We start from the raw sequence: 18,196 nt of genomic DNA, 5'->3' as shown, positions 1-18,196 counted from the left end.
ATGGAGACTAGGCTCTAAGAAAAGCTGTCTCGGGTGTGGACCAATCAAATTCAAGGACAGTGCATATTATTATCAGAGTTGTCTTTTTTGTTTGCATTTTGACTGCTTGTGTTGTGGTTATTGCAAACATGATGCCTTGAATAAAGGTGTCAGTTTTTGTGCCAGTTAAAAGGGTAAAACCTATTCTTATATCTTGTTTCTGGCAAAGGAGGTCTCATAATGTTAATGCTCACCCGGAGCCCTCAATGCTCTGAGAGTGCGCTGTTTTTGAGTTGTACGCCTTTTGGCGTCTTCTGGTCCAACACCAATGGAGACTAGGCTCTAAGAAAAGCTGTCTCGGGTGTGGACCAATCAAATTCAAGGACAGTGCATATTATTATCAGAGTTGTCTTTTTTGTTTGCATTTTGACTGCTTGTGTTGTGGTTATTGCAAACATGATGCCTTGAATAAAGGTGTCAGTTTTTGTGCCAGTTAAAAGGGTAAAACCTATTCTTATATCTTGTTTCTGGCAAAGGAGGTCTCATAATGTTAATGCTCACCCCGAGCCCTCAATGCTCTGAGAGTGCGCTGTTTTTGAGTTGTACGCCTTTTGGCGTCTTCTGGTCCAACACCAATGGAGACTAGGCTCTAAGAAAAGCTGTCTCGGGTGTGGACCAATCAAATTCAAGGACAGTGCATATTATTATCAGAGTTTTCTTTTTTGTTTGCATTTTGACTGCTTGTGTTGTGGTTATTGCAAACATGATGCCTTGAATAAAGGTGTCAGTTTTTGTGCCAGTTAAAAGGGTAAAACCTATTCTTATATCTTGTTTCTGGCAAAGGAGGTCTCATAATGTTAATGCTCACCCCGAGCCCTCAATGCTCTGAGAGTGCGCTGTTTTTGAGTTGTACGCCTTTTGGCGTCTTCTGGTCCAACACCAATGGAGACTAGGCTCTAAGAAAAGCTGTCTCGGGTGTGGACCAATCAAATTCAAGGACAGTGCATATTATTATCAGAGTTGTCTTTTTTGTTTGCATTTTGACTGCTTGTGTTGTGGTTATTGCAAACATGATGCCTTGAATAAAGGTGTCAGTTTTTGTGCCAGTTAAAAGGGTAAAACCTATTCTTATATCTTGTTTCTGCCAAAGGAGGTCTCATAATGTTAATGCTCACCCCGAGCCCTCAAGGCTCTGAGAGTGCACTGTTTTTGAGTTGTACGCCTTTTGGCGTCTTCTGGTCCAACACCAATGGAGACTAGGCTCTAAGAAAAGCTGTCTCGGGTGTGGACCAATCAAATTCAAGGACAGTGCATATTATTATCAGAGTTGTCTTTTTTGTTTGCATTTTGACTGCTTGTGTTGTGGTTATTGCAAACATGATGCCTTGAATAAAGGTGTCAGTTTTTGTGCCAGTTAAAAGGGTAAAACCTATTCTTATATCTTGTTTCTGGCAAAGGAGGTCTCATAATGTTAATGCTCACCCCGAGCCCTCAATGCTCTGAGAGTGCGCTGTTTTTGAGTTGTACGCCTTTTGGCGTCTTCTGGTCCAACACCAATGGAGACTAGGCTCTAAGAAAAGCTGTCTCGGGTGTGGACCAATCAAATTCAAGGACAGTGCATATTATTATCAGAGTTGTCTTTTTTGTTTGCATTTTGACTGCTTGTGTTGTGGTTATTGCAAACATGATGCCTTGAATAAAGGTGTCAGTTTTTGTGCCAGTTAAAAGGGTAAAACCTATTCTTATATCTTGTTTCTGCCAAAGGAGGTCTCATAATGTTAATGCTCACCCCGAGCCCTTAATGCTCTGAGAGTGCGCTGTTTTTGAGTTGTACGCCTTTTGGCGTCTTCTGGTCCAACACCAATGGAGACTAGGCTCTAAGAAAAGCTGTCTCGGGTGTGGACCAATCAAATTCAAGGACAGTGCATATTATTATCAGAGTTGTCTTTTTTGTTTGCATTTTGACTGCTTGTGTTGTGGTTATTGCAAACATGATGCCTTGAATAAAGGTGTCAGTTTTTGTGCCAGTTAAAAGGGTAAAACCTATTCTTATATCTTGTTTCTGGCAAAGGAGGTCTCATAATGTTAATGCTCACCCCGAGCCCTCAATGCTCTGAGAGTGCGCTGTTTTTGAGTTGTACACCTTTTGGCGTCTTCTGGTCCAACACCAATGGAGACTAGGCTCTAAGAAAAGCTGTCTCGGGTGTGGACCAATCAAATTCAAGGACAGTGCATATTATTATCAGAGTTGTCTTTTTTGTTTGCATTTTGACTGCTTGTGTTGTGGTTATTGCAAACATGATGCCTTGAATAAAGGTGTCAGTTTTTGTGCCAGTTAAAAGGGTAAAACCTATTCTTATATCTTGTTTCTGGCAAAGGAGGTCTCATAATGTTAATGCTCACCCGGAGCCCTCAATGCTCTGAGAGTGCGCTGTTTTTGAGTTGTACGCCTTTTGGCGTCTTCTGGTCCAACACCAATGGAGACTAGGCTCTAAGAAAAGCTGTCTCGGGTGTGGACCAATCAAATTCAAGGACAGTGCATATTATTATCAGAGTTGTCTTTTTTGTTTGCATTTTGACTGCTTGTGTTGTGGTTATTGCAAACATGATGCCTTGAATAAAGGTGTCAGTTTTTGTGCCAGTTAAAAGGGTAAAACCTATTCTTATATCTTGTTTCTGGCAAAGGAGGTCTCATAATGTTAATGCTCACCCCGAGCCCTCAATGCTCTGAGAGTGCGCTGTTTTTGAGTTGTACGCCTTTTGGCGTCTTCTGGTCCAACACCAATGGAGACTAGGCTCTAAGAAAAGCTGTCTCGGGTGTGGACCAATCAAATTCAAGGACAGTGCATATTATTATCAGAGTTTTCTTTTTTGTTTGCATTTTGACTGCTTGTGTTGTGGTTATTGCAAACATGATGCCTTGAATAAAGGTGTCAGTTTTTGTGCCAGTTAAAAGGGTAAAACCTATTCTTATATCTTGTTTCTGGCAAAGGAGGTCTCATAATGTTAATGCTCACCCCGAGCCCTCAATGCTCTGAGAGTGCGCTGTTTTTGAGTTGTACGCCTTTTGGCGTCTTCTGGTCCAACACCAATGGAGACTAGGCTCTAAGAAAAGCTGTCTCGGGTGTGGACCAATCAAATTCAAGGACAGTGCATATTATTATCAGAGTTGTCTTTTTTGTTTGCATTTTGACTGCTTGTGTTGTGGTTATTGCAAACATGATACCTTGAATAAAGGTGTCAGTTTTTGTGCCAGTTAAAAGGGTAAAACCTATTCTTATATCTTGTTTCTGGCAAAGGAGGTCTCATAATGTTAATGCTCACCCCGAGCCCTCAATGCTCTGAGAGTGCGCTGTTTTTGAGTTGTACGCCTTTTGGCGTCTTCTGGTCCAACACCAATGGAGACTAGGCTCTAAGAAAAGCTGTCTCGGGTGTGGACCAATCAAATTCAAGGACAGTGCATATTATTATCAGAGTTGTCTTTTTTTGTTTGCATTTTGACTGCTTGTGTTGTGGTTATTGCAAACATGATGCCTTGAATAAAGGTGTCAGTTTTTGTGCCAGTTAAAAGGGTAAAACCTATTCTTATATCTTGTTTCTGGCAAAGGAGGTCTCATAATGTGAATGCTCACCCCGAGCCCTCAATGCTCTGAGAGTGCGCTGTTTTTGAGTTGTACGCCTTTTGGCGTCTTCTGGTCCAACACCAATGGAGACTAGGCTCTAAGAAAAGCTGTCTCGGGTGTGGACCAATCAAATTCAAGGACAGTGCATATTATTATCAGAGTTGTCTTTTTTGTTTGCATTTTGACTGCTTGTGTTGTGGTTATTGCAAACATGATGCCTTGAATAAAGGTGTCAGTTTTTGTGCCAGTTAAAAGGGTAAAACCTATTCTTATATCTTGTTTCTGGCAAAGGAGGTCTCATAATGTTAATGCTCACCCCGAGCCCTCAATGCTCTGAGAGTGCGCTGTTTTTGAGTTGTACGCCTTTTGGCGTCTTCTGGTCCAACACCAATGGAGACTAGGCTCTAAGAAAAGCTGTCTCGGGTGTGGACCAATCAAATTCAAGGACAGTGCATATTATTATCAGAGTTGTCTTTTTTGTTTGCATTTTGACTGCTTGTGTTGTGGTTATTGCAAACATGATACCTTGAATAAAGGTGTCAGTTTTTGTGCTAGTTAAAAGGGTAAAACCTATTCTTATATCTTGTTTCTGGCAAAGGAGGTCTCATAATGTTAATGCTCACCCCGAGCCCTCAATGCTCTGAGAGTGCGCTGTTTTTGAGTTGTACGCCTTTTGGCGTCTTCTGGTCCAACACCAATGGAGACTAGGCTCTAAGAAAAGCTGTCTCGGGTGTGGACCAATCAAATTCAAGGACAGTGCATATTATTATCAGAGTTGTCTTTTTTTGTTTGCATTTTGACTGCTTGTGTTGTGGTTATTGCAAACATGATGCCTTGAATAAAGGTGTCAGTTTTTGTGCCAGTTAAAAGGGTAAAACCTATTCTTATATCTTGTTTCTGGCAAAGGAGGTCTCATAATGTGAATGCTCACCCCGAGCCCTCAATGCTCTGAGAGTGCGCTGTTTTTGAGTTGTACGCCTTTTGGCGTCTTCTGGTCCAACACCAATGGAGACTAGGCTCTAAGAAAAGCTGTCTCGGGTGTGGACCAATCAAATTCAAGGACAGTGCATATTATTATCAGAGTTGTCTTTTTTGTTTGCATTTTGACTGCTTGTGTTGTGGTTATTGCAAACATGATGCCTTGAATAAAGGTGTCAGTTTTTGTGCCAGTTAAAAGGGTAAAACCTATTCTTATATCTTGTTTCTGGCAAAGGAGGTCTCATAATGTTAATGCTCACCCCGAGCCCTCAATGCTCTGAGAGTGCGCTGTTTTTGAGTTGTATGCCTTTTGGCGTCTTCTGGTCCAACACCAATGGAGACTAGGCTCTAAGAAAAGCTGTCTCGGGTGTGGACCAATCATATTCAAGGACAGTGCATATTATTATCAGAGTTGTCTTTTTTGTTTGCATTTTGACTGCTTGTGTTGTGGTTATTGCAAACATGATGCCTTGAATAAAGGTGTCAGTTTTTGTGCCAGTTAAAAGGGTAAAACCTATTCTTATATCTTGTTTCTGGCAAAGGAGGTCTCATAATGTTAATGCTCACCCCGAGCCCTCAATTCTCTGAGAGTGCGCTGTTTTTGAGTTGTACGCCTTTTGGCGTCTTCTGGTCCAACACCAATGGAGACTAGGCTCTAAGAAAAGCTGTCTCGGGTGTGGACCAATCAAATTCAAGGACAGTGCATATTATTATCAGAGTTGTCTTTTTTTGTTTGCATTTTGACTGCTTGTGTTGTGGTTATTGCAAACATGATGCCTTGAATAAAGGTGTCAGTTTTTGTGCCAGTTAAAAGGGTAAAACCTATTCTTATATCTTGTTTCTGGCAAAGGAGGTCTCATAATGTTAATGCTCACCCCGAGCCCTCAATGCTCTGAGAGTGCGCTGTTTTTGAGTTGTACGCCTTTTGGCGTCTTCTGGTCCAACACCAATGGAGACTAGGCTCTAAGAAAAGCTGTCTCGGGTGTGGACCAATCAAATTCAAGGACAGTGCATATTATTATCAGAGTTGTCTTTTTTGTTTGCATTTTGACTGCTTGTGTTGTGGTTATTGCAAACATGATGCCTTGAATAAAGGTGTCAGTTTTTGTGCCAGTTAAAAGGGTAAAACCTATTCTTATATCTTGTTTCTGGCAAAGGAGGTCTCATAATGTTAATGCTCACCCCGAGCCCTCAATGCTCTGAGAGTGCGCTGTTTTTGAGTTGTACGCCTTTTGGCGTCTTCTGGTCCAACACCAATGGAGACTAGGCTCTAAGAAAAGCTGTCTCGGGTGTGGACCAATCAAATTCAAGGACAGTGCATATTATTATCAGAGTTGTCTTTTTTGTTTGCATTTTGACTGCTTGTGTTGTGGTTATTGCAAACATGATGCCTTGAATAAAGGTGTCAGTTTTTGTGCCAGTTAAAAGGGTAAAACCTATTCTTATATCTTGTTTCTGGCAAAGGAGGTCTCATAATGTTAATGCTCACCCCGAGCCCTCAATGCTCTGAGAGTGCGCTGTTTTTGAGTTGTACGCCTTTTGGCGTCTTCTGGTCCAACACCAATGGAGACTAGGCTCTAAGAAAAGCTGTCTCGGGTGTGGACCAATCAAATTCAAGGACAGTGCATATTATTATCAGAGTTGTCTTTTTTGTTTGCATTTTGACTGCTTGTGTTGTGGTTATTGCAAACATGATGCCTTGAATAAAGGTGTCAGTTTTTGTGCCAGTTAAAAGGGTAAAACCTATTCTTATATCTTGTTTCTGGCAAAGGAGGTCTCATAATGTTAATGCTCACCCCGAGCCCTCAATGCTCTAAGAGTGCGCTGTTTTTGAGTTGTACGCCTTTTGGCGTCTTCTGGTCCAACACCAATGGAGACTAGGCTCTAAGAAAAGCTGTCTCGGGTGTGGACCAATCAAATTCAAGGACAGTGCATATTATTATCAGAGTTTTCTTTTTTGTTTGCATTTTGACTGCTTGTGTTGTGGTTATTGCAAACATGATGCCTTGAATAAAGGTGTCAGTTTTTGTGCCAGTTAAAAGGGTAAAACCTATTCTTATATCTTGTTTCTGGCAAAGGAGGTCTCATAATGTTAATGTTCACCCCGAGCCCTCAATGCTCTGAGAGTGCGCTGTTTTTGAGTTGTACGCCTTTTGGCGTCTTCTGGTCCAACACCAATGGAGACTAGGCTCTAAGAAAAGCTGTCTTGGGTGTGGACCAATCAAATTCAAGGACAGTGCATATTATTATCAGAGTTGTCTTTTTTGTTTGCATTTTGACTGCTTGTGTTGTGGTTATTGCAAACATGATGCCTTGAATAAAGGTGTCAGTTTTTGTGCCAGTTAAAAGGGTAAAACCTATTCTTATATCTTGTTTCTGGCAAAGGAGGTCTCATAATGTTAATGTTCACCCCGAGCCCTCAATGCTCTGAGAGTGCGCTGTTTTTGAGTTGTACGCCTTTTGGCGTCTTCTGGTCCAACACCAATGGAGACTAGGCTCTAAGAAAAGCTGTCTCGGGTGTGGACCAATCAAATTCAAGGACAGTGCATATTATTATCAGAGTTGTCTTTTTTGTTTGCATTTTGACTGCTTGTGTTGTGGTTATTGCAAACATGATACCTTGAATAAAGGTGTCAGTTTTTGTGCTAGTTAAAAGGGTAAAACCTATTCTTATATCTTGTTTCTGGCAAAGGAGGTCTCATAATGTTAATGCTCACCCCGAGCCCTCAATGCTCTGAGAGTGCGCTGTTTTTGAGTTGTACGCCTTTTGGCGTCTTCTGGTCCAACACCAATGGAGACTAGGCTCTAAGAAAAGCTGTCTCGGGTGTGGACCAATCAAATTCAAGGACAGTGCATATTATTATCAGAGTTGTCTTTTTTTGTTTGCATTTTGACTGCTTGTGTTGTGGTTATTGCAAACATGATGCCTTGAATAAAGGTGTCAGTTTTTGTGCCAGTTAAAAGGGTAAAACCTATTCTTATATCTTGTTTCTGGCAAAGGAGGTCTCATAATGTGAATGCTCACCCCGAGCCCTCAATGCTCTGAGAGTGCGCTGTTTTTGAGTTGTACGCCTTTTGGCGTCTTCTGGTCCAACACCAATGGAGACTAGGCTCTAAGAAAAGCTGTCTCGGGTGTGGACCAATCAAATTCAAGGACAGTGCATATTATTATCAGAGTTGTCTTTTTTGTTTGCATTTTGACTGCTTGTGTTGTGGTTATTGCAAACATGATGCCTTGAATAAAGGTGTCAGTTTTTGTGCCAGTTAAAAGGGTAAAACCTATTCTTATATCTTGTTTCTGGCAAAGGAGGTCTCATAATGTTAATGCTCACCCCGAGCCCTCAATGCTCTGAGAGTGCGCTGTTTTTGAGTTGTATGCCTTTTGGCGTCTTCTGGTCCAACACCAATGGAGACTAGGCTCTAAGAAAAGCTGTCTCGGGTGTGGACCAATCATATTCAAGGACAGTGCATATTATTATCAGAGTTGTCTTTTTTGTTTGCATTTTGACTGCTTGTGTTGTGGTTATTGCAAACATGATGCCTTGAATAAAGGTGTCAGTTTTTGTGCCAGTTAAAAGGGTAAAACCTATTCTTATATCTTGTTTCTGGCAAAGGAGGTCTCATAATGTTAATGCTCACCCCGAGCCCTCAATTCTCTGAGAGTGCGCTGTTTTTGAGTTGTACGCCTTTTGGCGTCTTCTGGTCCAACACCAATGGAGACTAGGCTCTAAGAAAAGCTGTCTCGGGTGTGGACCAATCAAATTCAAGGACAGTGCATATTATTATCAGAGTTGTCTTTTTTTGTTTGCATTTTGACTGCTTGTGTTGTGGTTATTGCAAACATGATGCCTTGAATAAAGGTGTCAGTTTTTGTGCCAGTTAAAAGGGTAAAACCTATTCTTATATCTTGTTTCTGGCAAAGGAGGTCTCATAATGTTAATGCTCACCCCGAGCCCTCAATGCTCTGAGAGTGCGCTGTTTTTGAGTTGTACGCCTTTTGGCGTCTTCTGGTCCAACACCAATGGAGACTAGGCTCTAAGAAAAGCTGTCTCGGGTGTGGACCAATCAAATTCAAGGACAGTGCATATTATTATCAGAGTTGTCTTTTTTGTTTGCATTTTGACTGCTTGTGTTGTGGTTATTGCAAACATGATGCCTTGAATAAAGGTGTCAGTTTTTGTGCCAGTTAAAAGGGTAAAACCTATTCTTATATCTTGTTTCTGGCAAAGGAGGTCTCATAATGTTAATGCTCACCCCGAGCCCTCAATGCTCTGAGAGTGCGCTGTTTTTGAGTTGTACGCCTTTTGGCGTCTTCTGGTCCAACACCAATGGAGACTAGGCTCTAAGAAAAGCTGTCTCGGGTGTGGACCAATCAAATTCAAGGACAGTGCATATTATTATCAGAGTTGTCTTTTTTGTTTGCATTTTGACTGCTTGTGTTGTGGTTATTGCAAACATGATGCCTTGAATAAAGGTGTCAGTTTTTGTGCCAGTTAAAAGGGTAAAACCTATTCTTATATCTTGTTTCTGGCAAAGGAGGTCTCATAATGTTAATGCTCACCCCGAGCCCTCAATGCTCTGAGAGTGCGCTGTTTTTGAGTTGTACGCCTTTTGGCGTCTTCTGGTCCAACACCAATGGAGACTAGGCTCTAAGAAAAGCTGTCTCGGGTGTGGACCAATCAAATTCAAGGACAGTGCATATTATTATCAGAGTTGTCTTTTTTGTTTGCATTTTGACTGCTTGTGTTGTGGTTATTGCAAACATGATGCCTTGAATAAAGGTGTCAGTTTTTGTGCCAGTTAAAAGGGTAAAACCTATTCTTATATCTTGTTTCTGGCAAAGGAGGTCTCATAATGTTAATGCTCACCCCGAGCCCTCAATGCTCTAAGAGTGCGCTGTTTTTGAGTTGTACGCCTTTTGGCGTCTTCTGGTCCAACACCAATGGAGACTAGGCTCTAAGAAAAGCTGTCTCGGGTGTGGACCAATCAAATTCAAGGACAGTGCATATTATTATCAGAGTTTTCTTTTTTGTTTGCATTTTGACTGCTTGTGTTGTGGTTATTGCAAACATGATGCCTTGAATAAAGGTGTCAGTTTTTGTGCCAGTTAAAAGGGTAAAACCTATTCTTATATCTTGTTTCTGGCAAAGGAGGTCTCATAATGTTAATGTTCACCCCGAGCCCTCAATGCTCTGAGAGTGCGCTGTTTTTGAGTTGTACGCCTTTTGGCGTCTTCTGGTCCAACACCAATGGAGACTAGGCTCTAAGAAAAGCTGTCTTGGGTGTGGACCAATCAAATTCAAGGACAGTGCATATTATTATCAGAGTTGTCTTTTTTGTTTGCATTTTGACTGCTTGTGTTGTGGTTATTGCAAACATGATGCCTTGAATAAAGGTGTCAGTTTTTGTGCCAGTTAAAAGGGTAAAACCTATTCTTATATCTTGTTTCTGGCAAAGGAGGTCTCATAATGTTAATGTTCACCCCGAGCCCTCAATGCTCTGAGAGTGCGCTGTTTTTGAGTTGTACGCCTTTTGGCGTCTTCTGGTCCAACACCAATGGAGACTGAATCAAACCCGTAAGCCAGAAACACGAAAAACCAGATGTCGGTCATAAACAGGCCATATATATAAAGAAATAATAAAACTCTCAAGGCGAGGATGTAACAGCTATCGGTGAAAATCCCCAGATGAACAAGAGTTTGATGGGCCCCTTAGGAAAGGTCCCTCCGAGGTCAGAACACCAAGAGAGCAGACACGGAGACGCCAACAGGGTAAATCGTATACATATTCTTTTCCTTATTTGCCAGTAAAACAACAACAAAAATTAAAAGGCAACAACAAGAATAAGATAAAATTAGCGATCCTAACGCTCACTCCAGTTAACAACAGGCCACCAGACACATCAGTGAATTATTATCTAATGATTAATTCGCTATCAAATGATTTTCACCTTTAATACTTTTACTGTTAAAACAAAGCTTGGAGCAGGAATACCGAGTCACATCAAAGGTTTTTGAGAAGGAATGAGGCGAACGGGCAAACTTGCGAAAGAGTTTAAACAATATCCCAAGCGCGGAGAAGCAAGAATTACACCTTATCACAATGCGCCATCTGGAAAAGCCAGCCGGGTTTGATGAGGAGACACACCCCACCCCACACACGGCAACCAGGCAAACAAAGTTTTAAAGAAAATTGCAATATAATATTAATAATAAATACGTGTTAACCTTACACGACATTCCATTATAGAACCTTACAGAACCAAGGGATATGGATTCCAACAATCAAGAAACGGACCTCTTAAACTCAGGATGATAATTATTTTTCTTTTTAATAATTCCATCATAACAATTCGAACCTCGGTAAAACCGAGAGGTGTCGGGAGGACGTAGTTACAAACACGAGTCTTGGCGAACATGGGACCAAATGGTATTTGAGAAATATAAGTCGAAAGTATAAAGAGGTGCTCCCGACCACCTTTGTCTCTCCCGAAGAGCGCGAGAGAGGAATTTCACGCCAGGGCAAACAGATCGTTATCGCGGGCACCATCTGCCACACACGGGACTTAGTAGTGGCCCCCACCCCACCCTGCACACGGGCAGCAAAAGAGAGAGCGAGCTTTAAGTTAAACTGTCACACATTTATAAACACACAAAGTGACGAAAATTAATAAACTAAGTAAGAGCCAAGGTAACGGGGTGGATTAGGCTGGTAGAATGTGGAGTCGAAATGATATTTGCAAAGTATAGAGAGATGGGAAGATCCCGGCCACCTTTGTCTTTCCCTGCAGCACGTGATAAAATGCATACGCTCGGAAGAGCATCTTCACTTGGAAATAAATCAAATACTATGAATCACAAGCAGGATCATAACTGTGTATGATAAGATACCAACTGTGATGTGAAATGTTAAACTTAAAAAAAAATCTTAACCATTTCTTTGTGCGTCGAAAACGTGTACGAAAAGGGGGGGGAACCCGCCCCTCTCTCTGGGTGGATGGAGTAGACAACCAGACGGCTTCAAGATGAATCGAAGTGTCTGTTGTCTTGATGTTTATGGCTTGAGGAAAGACCCGAACAGAACCGTGTCATAAATGACACACACACAAACATACACACTGACACACGAACCCCCCCCCCACCACCGACACACGAACTCCCCCACCGACATACGATCAGATCAAAGATAGCTCCGCCTCGTGAGGGGGAGCCGAGAAGGAGAGAGATTTTTGGCATAAAAAGGAGCCGTTTCAGCATTGAAATCAGCTCATCAGCCCTCGGGGCCAGCTCAACAGAAGAAGACTCATCTCAACTCAGCTCAACAGAAGAAGACTCATCTCAACTCATCTCAGCAGAAGACCCGCTCAACTCATCTCAGCAGAAGACCAGCCATCACCGACGCCGGAGACGCCTCTACAACTCACCGAATTGGCGAGTGTCGCCGATTGGCGTCCCGCTGCCGCTGTTAGCGGCCAGCGCCACCACGAGCGAATCGTGAGCCTGCAATCTACAACCGCCGACGACGGAGCACCAGCGTGCCAGCTGCTCGCAGACGCACTGCGCGCATTACCTACCGTCCGCGTACAACCGCGCCGCTGCGGGCGTGCTTCTAACGCCGTCTACCAGACGGTCATCGCAGCTACAACAACGTATCTACTCATTCACCAACGTCCGTCGAGTCCGAACCAACTACTGAAAGAAGAATCAACTGATACGTATGATACACTGCCCCCCACTACACGACAAACCAGACGTCTGCTTGACGCAAAGAATCGATTCCGAACATTGGCCTACTCTTTCACCACTCATACCATTCAACACACACACACACACACGGGTCATTAACAAAGCCTAAAACCTCAAGCCATTGAACCATCCGTGATTGTGGAAACATCGCAACGACCGAGTGAATAATCCATCGTTTTTAAGAGTGTTCATAATTTTCCTCTGTAATATTGTGCTGGGGCTGTACTTATAACCGCATAAATTACCAACTGACCCATTAACAAGGATTAATTCTTGGCACCTCACCACAGAGCGCCGCTCGCAGGGGTGAAGAGCGTGCTCAACCGGTTCCCTGTCAGGGATCTGGCCACAATTAATTAAAAGATTGGCCCGAGATAAGGATCTAAAAAGGAAACATCGCCACCCATTGAGTCGCGTTGAGAAGTCGATTAGAAATACTTGAGTCGTTCGTTAATATTTTTCTTTCTACATAATCTTGCTGGTATCCACGAATGAAATAACGAATTCAAAAGCATATTTGTGCCTCCAAGAATAATACTGGTTGGAGTGCCCTTTCAACGAGTAGCGTTGCATAATAATCAGTCATCCTATTGTTAACAGCGTGACAATAATTGCATTAAGGGCCGCGCATGATCAATGACCGAATGCTGTGTTGTGTGACAATTCAAGTAACGGAGCATTGCGGCCATCGAGTGGTGTTGATAAGGTAATTAGAAGTATTTCAGTCGAACGCTTTAAATTCATAATCGTTATGAATCAATGAACGAACATCAACGTGGTACTGTGCTGACGATTTAAAGCATAATAACTTCGCATATCAGAATGTATTAAGGATTGGATACGAATCAAAGACCAAGTGCCGTGTTGTGTAACAATTCAAGTATACGAGTTTGCATATTATAAAGTTAAGGTTTGATAGAATAGTTCGCATGTTTTTAATCTCTCTTTCAACAACCGATCCATTGCGTTACGCGTCGGGAATTAACCACAGGTGCCGCTATCGAGGTGAAACAACGCAATCGTGATGTTATCATGTTAACGCTGTGTTGAAATTCCAAATGCCGAGATTGAGTTTTCATATTATCCAAAAATTAAAGTTAGCTAGAAATAAAATTGATTAAAGCAGAAGGTTTGTGTGTGATTCTTCCTGAAATCCTGCATAATATTGTTCTGCGTATGAGATCTGAATCCTGGGGACCTATCAAAAGCACACTATCACCACACATAATCCATAACACACATAATTCATAATGTTCAATCGAGAGTAATCGTATCCTTATCGATAATACGGAATTAAAGAGCAGAGTCGAATCGACTCTCTCTCATTCACGCTCACAACGTCTGCGTCACTGCATACGATTAATTGCATTATTCCAATTCATAACACAATCCTTGTCACCGAGGCTCGACCTTATAATCCATAACGACCTGCATTATCATAACCACGCCCACTCGCATAAATTAATACGATTATCTCTCGAATCAGTAGAATTTATGCGCATAATTACACCAATTAACATAATTTCGGATAAATTATGCAAATTTCAAATTTCATTTAATTTTCATTATTTTCATCAATTTTCATAACACCTATATATACAACAATGCCCGGCCAGAAAAATTGCAACCGCAACAACCCAATGGTCTTATGAACACCCAGGTGCAATAAACGCTCATGCGCCGCCCATATGGCCTTGCATCGCAAGGTGGATGGCACGACGATTTTATGTTGACACGAGTCAGCATCCCAATGCATCAACAAGCCGTGCTTCATGACGAATGAATTAAATTTGCCCTGTCTTGGAGTTGCATTATTCGCGTGGCGACGCAACCTCAATAACGACATGTCCTCACTCTGGTGCCGACCCCATTCGGCCAAAGTTAGCCCCAGCAAATCGTCACTGGCCATTGGATCTGCATGATCCAACATCGGCGCTGAGGCGGCGGGAAGTGCGGCTGACACCGTTGTGAGAGGCGCGACCTGCGCAGGCAGTGGCGGCTTACAACGGCCCGAGCCCAAAAAACACGCACATTTTTGAGCCAGCGGGAGGCAAGACAACGCATCGGCATTCGTGTGTTGTGCACCCCTACGGTAAGTGATATTGAAATCGTAGTCCTGAAGGACTTCGAGCCACCGAGAAAGCTGCCCGGACGGTTGTTCAACCCGCAGAGCGTACTGTAAAGCCGAATGATCAGATCGCACGGTAAAATGCTGACCATACAGGTACGGCCTGTATTGCTGAATAAAAAAAACAATGGCCAGCAGCTCACGTCTGGTCACACAGTATCTTTGTTCAGCAAGAGACAAGACTCTGCTACCATAGGCAACAACCCTTTCAATGCCATCAACTTTTTGGGACAGAACACCCCACTTCTGACACCAGTTGTAGTGTTGTAAGGACGAGCAGACTTCTTTAGGAGGCACACTCTGTTTATTGTATTATTTCCTTATACAACGCTTAACACACACAGAGGGATATTCGGTCCCCTCACCCGATACCCTAGGGAGGTACAGCCTCCGGACCTGGCGGGACTCACACGTCTACCGCTAACCTCCTTGATACCTAAGGAGGTACAACCTCCTGACTTGGCGGGACTCACACGTCTACCGCTATCCTAGTCCTCCGGCTAGGACCTAGGGGAGGCTATCTGACCCACCGCTGGCCCGGTGGGTCCTGACCACTGGGTATGCCGAGCCTTAGCCCTTAGAAGGGCTGAAAGGCTGGTCCAGGGTCCTAGCTAGGCTTCAGCCCAGTCTTCTATCTTCGTGCAGGGAGAGAACTCCCCGAGGTCCGTTGGGTCACCTGTCTTATACTCCTTCGTGGCCAGGTAGAACCAATCATACATTCACACGTGGAACCGTCTGATTGGCTCGTACCAAACCCTGGCCACGATCCGTTTCACCTCGACTGACCCCAACCGTTGTACCCAGGGGTAATGCTGCACTGCCCTGGTGGCAATGCAGGTTACGCAACAGAGCGTAGTTAACACCTCTACACATACATGGAAGCCATCTAGCACTGCTAAAGTGAGAACAATTAAATGTAATCTTTGGGGCCATCCCTTGACATGATGAGGCTGTCTCTTACAACTGCTGTTAACTTGTGTCCTAACAGACGAGGATGATGATGACAATGATGACGATGATTTTGATGAGTACGAGTGGGAAGATTGAGCTGGCGAGGCTGCTACCTACCCATGTCTCTCCGGACCCCTCCGCCTCTCCACGTTCCAGGATAACGTTAAATGTTATCCGTGCCCCTCTCACCTTCAAACCAAGATTCATCTCTCACCGGCTTAGCCTGTCTTTACCCTCATGCCTCCACCTGAGTGACACCAGCATGGGCATCGTGTGTCCACCATTGATGTGAGCACCACCAGGGCCTCTAGACCTGCATCAGAAACTTGCCCACGACAGGCCCCCTTAATCCTAGAGAAAGAAAAATAGAGATCAACGTTTTTCAAAAGTAAAGCGTTTTAGCGCAACGTGTGGTTGAGCCTTTCAGCTGCACACACTACATGAGCATTTAACACTTTTTTTCGTTGGGGGTTCTTATCAGTATCGATTTCTCATGTAATTAAGCATTCATTGAATCTAATATGAAATAATATATTTATTTGAATGTGTATGAAATGGGCTCAAGACCACTGCAACATTCACTGCAATGTTATAATTGTTGTTTTAAATTGCGGCAATTCATCTAATCACGAGGTGTAACTAGTGACATCATTGTTACACCTATATCAGAGAGCCACCTTGCATTTTTCGTTTCACTTAATTTGGATTCGACCAACTCTGAGAGTGAAATATAAGTAGCACATGTCAGATGACTGACACGCATTGAACTGCTCTAATGGAGCACAGGAATGTGCTGGTTAAGTGTGACCTCTTGAAGAGATGCCAGAAGATATTCTCGTGGTGTTTCTCGTGGCATCTTTCCTAATTAAGACATCGATCTGCTGCCAGTAGGAATTTCCCTGCCTTGTGTATTGGCTTCGATATTCCAATTCGGAGCATTAGTTATGCATGCAGAAAAATAGTAAAATAAAAAATACAACTGCACATTAAACATGTGCTCAGACACATTTGGCTAATCAGGGTGGAGTCTAAGGTGAAACTGGCTGTTTCCTACTGGAAAATTGATTAAGCAACTGCACTCTTTGTTTGACTGTAACCATTTCTGCGTAAAAAATTTGCATTGTCTAAGCGTATCAGCTTTCCCTGTTCCTTGGCTGTTTCCTCTGAGTCTGGCTTTTTTGTGCCTTTGCCCAAGGCCTTGCCATCTGCATGTCTCCATCACACCCGCGTTTTGAACGAGAGCTACACTTTCCTTGCTATTGAAAAGGTCACCTGCATTATAACTTAATTTTGGTCTTGCTCTGGATCTAAATAATATAATTCCTAAGTTCTGTAACCAAGTAGGTTTGGTAAACAGGACTTATTGGCTACACAACTTCTGATGTGTTCTCTTTACATTTTGTATCTTGCTGATTGAGTATTCTGAGCCAAATTTGACGGGTCACCAAATGCTCAAATGTGGGTTTGGTGGTCCTTATCTCTGTTAGCACCTCCGAGCTAGTTGTGGAAACTCCATATGCCATTGTTGGGGCCATTCCTGTCTATAGCACCATCACAATTGAGCTTCTAGTAAGTGGAACTTGGTCAACTATGTATTTGGAGTCAAGCACTCTTATCCCCTGGCCAGTTAATGTTAAACATGATGGCATTCTGTGACACAAGATGTGTTCTTTTGATGATCAAAGCAGCCCCTTAATGCTTAGAGTTATTTGGTTTTAAAACTTTTGACTGTGACATTTTAAGCAAAGGTGTCTGACAAATAGCTAAAGTATGCCACACAATGAGTGTGGAAATTAACTGAAACATTCACAAATAAGATTGTTGTTTTGATTTAAAGCTGTCGTGACTGCAGGGATTCATATTCTTGTTTCCCTTCTGCGAGACTTTACCGGAAGAACCAAGAATATGAATCCCTGCGTTCACGAAAGCTTTAAATCAAAATGTATAAATAGTGTTATTCTTCTTGATTTGAAGCTTTCGTGACTGCAGGAATCCATACTCTTTGGTTCTTTTGGTAAAGTCATCAAGTAGTAGTTACAAAATAAAATAAATCACGACGTTTCGGGTGCAACACAACAAGCGACCGTCATTTTATTTTATACCTACGTGACTTTACCGAAATAACCAAAGAGTACGGTGTTATGTTGATTGCGTGCACAGTATAATAATAATACGCGAGTCTAGTGTCCTGTTTGTCAGTTAAGTTTATTTACATTTGAGCCGTGACATTGCCCCAACCATACAATCTACTGTCTTGTTTAAACAGAGTTGGCGTTGTCCCTAGTTCCCATTGCATCACGTGGCTGTTATGGTTAAATTAAGGACATTTGTTTGATCCCATGTATACGGAATTTAAGTTGTTGCATCTTCACTGGTGAGATGGAGTTGTCTTCTAATCTGAAAGTTAAAGATGTATGCTGGACTTGTTATTCTTGAAATGTTGGTATTTTTTTCATTTGAACGCTCAATTTTTATGAGAGGTTTATTTTTTTTCTCAATTAAGCCAACTTGCAGATGATATCCAGAATGTGAAAACTGCATGGCAATAAATTACACTTCTAATGCTGCTGTGTGTAAATAGTTATTTGTGAAGCTAGTTCATTTTAACCACAGCTTGCAATATTCACAAGCAACAAGTGATTGTGCACCACTGCCAATGCAGTATCACCAAATGTTTGCTTTAGGATTTTTTATCGACCACTTCAGCCCAATTTTAAAAGTGTAGTGACGCAGTTCGGAGACAGCAGTAATTGGAGGCACCTTTATTCCACACACAATGGGGACCACACGCA

The sequence above is a fragment of the Petromyzon marinus genome, unplaced genomic scaffold, assembly GCF_048934315.1.
Source record: "Petromyzon marinus isolate PM22_M1 ecotype Great Lakes invasive population unplaced genomic scaffold, UKy_Petmar_22M1.pri1.0 PM_G_Scaffold_142, whole genome shotgun sequence".
NCBI lineage: Eukaryota > Metazoa > Chordata > Hyperoartia > Petromyzontiformes > Petromyzontidae > Petromyzon > Petromyzon marinus.
This window is presented reverse-complemented; position numbering follows the sequence as displayed.